Raw genomic sequence first — 3,895 nt, 5'->3', positions numbered from 1 at the left:
TGAGAGGCTATAGGGTGTTAGGAAACCACCTTTCTTCATCTCCTATTGTGCAGATAATGTAGTACTAAGTATATTTCTCTTTTTCTCTCACAGATGGTAAGAACGCGCTCTACGGAGGTTCCAGACCAGGGAAGAGCTACTCCCCATGTTGTTAGAGGCTGAGGCCCAGGAAGGGCTCCAGCCCGTGGTAGGGGACGGGGACATCCTAGGGTTACTCCAGCTATGCCACCAGTGGATCCAGTAGAGGATCCTATCATTGAGGAACATGGCGAGGTGCCCGCAGTAGAGCCAGCTCCGGTGGATTTCACGTCTGCACCAGGATTCCAGGAGGTCATGGGCCGTATGATGCGGTTCATTGATACTATGATTCGGGATGGTTTATTTCCGGCAGACCCGGCTACATCTTAGGCGGGAGGGGGAGCATAGACCCCTACCGTGCATGCTCATGGGCAGGAAACTGCTGTATACTAGACCCATTGTGCATTACCCGTGGGCGGAGCTTATCCAGTTGCAGCAGCTACACCGGACCCATGTCGGCTGTAGAAGGTGATCCGTACAGGCTACTAGACAGATGGACTAGGCTTCATCCTCTTGCTTTCGGAGGTGAGCGACATGAGGACCCCCAGGATTTTATTGATCGGTGTAGAGACAGACTGTACAACATGAGGATACTAGAGTCCCATGGGGTGGACTTCACTACTTTCAACTGGAGGGGGAGCGTAGGTGGTGGTAGTCACATCTACTCGGCAGACCAGCAGGTTCACCTCCCATGACTTGGGATCAGTTCAAACACCTCTTCTTGGACAAGTACATACCAATCTCTCAAAGGGAAGAGTTGTGGTTCCAGTTCGAGCAGCTCCAGCAGGGTCAGATGTCAGTGACTGACTATGAAGCGAGGTTCTATGAGTTGTCTCACCATGAACTCATGATACTACCTACCAATGCAGAGAGAGTGCAGAGGTTTGTCGCCGGATTGCACTCTGGGATTCAGGCCACCATGGCACGAAAAGTGGAGATGGGGACTTCTTACGGGCTAGTTGTAGTGATAGCTCGGAGGATTGAGGGTGTCCATCAGTGGAGTCGTGAGCAGGCAACGAGGGACAAGCAGTTTTGATATTTGGGAGAGTTTAGTGGTGCCCCAACTAGGGTAAATGGTCAGTCCAGCAGTCCCCTTTATCTAACACCGCCACCTCCTAGAGGTGCTCCAGTGCGACCTTATTTCAGTTCTTTGCCAGAGAGTTCTTATTGCCCACCAGCTATTCAGGTCTCCTCCATTGGGTATTCATGTCATCAGGGCCAGACTTCAAGTTAGCAGTGCATCACACCGTGGGGTTATTTCGAGTGCGGGGATCTCAGTCATGTACGAAGGTTCTGCCCCAGGCTTCGGGGTAGACCAGTGCAGCAGGGTCAGCAGCCTATGATTACCGCACATGTTGCTCCGCTAGACATCTGTATGCCTAAGAGCGGAGGGCAGGTGGGTAGGGGTCGTTCTAGAGGTGGAGGCCAGGCAAGTGGGGGCCAGCCATGTGGTGCTTCAGCCAAGTTCTATGCTTTCCCGAACATACTAGATGCATTGGCCTCAGATGTCGTGATCACATGTACTATTTCTGTCTGCGGTAGAGAGGTTTTAGTATAATTTGACCCAGGGTCCACTTATTCCTATGTTTCATCTCTAATTGCTCATTTCCTAGGTGTTTCTCGTGAGTCCTTGGGTACTCCTATTTATGTGTCCACTCATGTGGGCAAATTCGTTATTGTGGACCAAATCTACCAGTCCTGTATTATTACTTTCTGTGGTTACGAGACTAGAGCGAATCTTCTATTGCTTGATATGACCGACTTGCAGATCATTCTGGGCATGGACTGGCTATCCCCATATCATGCCATCCTAGATTTCCATGCTAAGACTGTTACTTTGGCGATGTCGGAGTTGCCTAGATTGGAGTGAAAGGGTTCGTCTGCCAGTGCATCTTGTCAGGTTATTTCCTTTCTAAAGGCTCGACACATGCTCGAGAAGGGTTGTTTGGCTTATTTGGCCTATGCTTGGGACAGTACTGTAGAGACTCCAGCAATTGATTCAGTGTCCGTAGTCCGAGAGTTCTCCGATGTGTTCCCTTCTTATCTTTCAGGCATGCCACCAGATCGTGATATTGATTTCTGTATTGACCTAGCTCCAGATACCCAACCTATATTTATCCTATCATATCGTATGGCTCCGAAAGATTTGAAGGAACAATTTGAGGAGTTGTTAGCAAAGGGGTTCGTCAGGCCAAATGTATCACCTTGGGGTGCACCAGTTTTATTTGTGAAGAAGAAAGATGGGACTATGCGGATGTGTATTGATTATCGCAAATTGAACAAAGTTACCATTAAGAACAAGTACCTGTTGCCGCGTATTGATGATTTGTTTGACCAGTTGCATGGTGCCAGAGTGTTCTCTAAGATCTATTTGAGATCGGGGTACCATCAGTTGAAGATTGGGGATTCAAATATTCCGAAGACTGCTTTTCGGACTAGATATGGCCATTATGAGTTTCTGGTGATGTCCTTCGGTTTCACTAATGCCCCAGCGGTGTTTATGGATCTTATGAACCTGGTGTTTAGGCCGTATATTGATTCATTTGTCATTATCTTCATTGATGACATTCTGATCTACTCACGTAGTATGGAGGACCACGAGCAGCATTTGAAAGTGGTGCTTCAGACGTTGCAGAAACAAAAGTTATATGCTAAGTTCTCCAAGTGTGAATGTTGGCTAGACTCTGTAGCATTCTTGGGGCATATTGTATCGAGTGAAGGTATTAAAGTTGATCCCAAAAAGATTGAGGCAGTTCAGAATTGGCACCGTCCCACCTCGGCGACCGAGATCAGGAGTTTTCTGGGGTTAGCAGGTTATTATCGTTGGTTTGTGGAGGGCTTTTCATCTATTGCAGCACCTTTGGCCAAATTAACCCAGAAGGATGCTCCGTTACGATGGTCCGATGATTATGAGGTGAGATTTCAGAAGCTCAAGACAGCATTGACTACAACACCAGTGTTAGTGCTGCATTCCAGTTCAGGGAGACGCTTCACGTGTTGGCTTTGGGTTGTGTATTGATGCAGGAGGGGCGAGTTATTGCATATGCCCCACGTCAGTTGAAGCCCCGTGAGAAGAATTACCTAGTACATGATTTGTAGTTAGCTGTGATTGTTCACGCTCTTAAGATTTGGAAGCATTATCTTTACGGGGTGTCTTGTGAGGTTTACACTTATCATCGTAGTTTGCAGCATTTGTTCAAGCAGAGGGACCTAAATTTGAGGCAGCGCAAATGGCTTGGGTTACTAACAGATTATGATATTACTATCCTTTATCATCCAGGCAAAGCGAATGTAGTTGTAGATGCCTTGAGTAGAAAGGCGGAAAGTATGGGTAGCTTGGCATTCATTCCAGCAAAGGAAAGGCCATTAGCTTTGGACATTCAGTCCTTGGCTAACAGACTTGTGAGGCTGGATATTTCAGAGCCCAGCCGGGTTCTTGCGTGTGTCGTTGCCCAGTCTTCACTATTTGAGCAGATCAAGGCTCGCTAGTGTGATGACCCACACTTGTTGGTTCTTCGGGAAACAGTACTACAAGGTGGTGCAAAAGAGGTTACTATTGGTGATGATGGTGTTATGTGACTCCAAGGTCTCCTATGTGTTCCTAAAGTTGATGGCTTGAGGGAAAAGATCCTAGAGAAGGCACACAACTCTCGGTATTCTATTCATCCAGGTGCTACGAAGATGTATCGTGATCTGAGATAGCATTATTGGTGGCGGTGGATGAAGAAAGACATAGTTGAGTATGTAGCTAGGTGCTTAAATTGTCGGCAAGTTAAGTATGAGCACCAGAGGCCAGGTGGTTTACTTCAGCAAATGA

The sequence above is a fragment of the Nicotiana tabacum genome, chromosome 17 (assembly GCF_000715075.1).
Source record: "Nicotiana tabacum cultivar K326 chromosome 17, ASM71507v2, whole genome shotgun sequence".
NCBI lineage: Eukaryota > Viridiplantae > Streptophyta > Magnoliopsida > Solanales > Solanaceae > Nicotiana > Nicotiana tabacum.
This window is presented reverse-complemented; position numbering follows the sequence as displayed.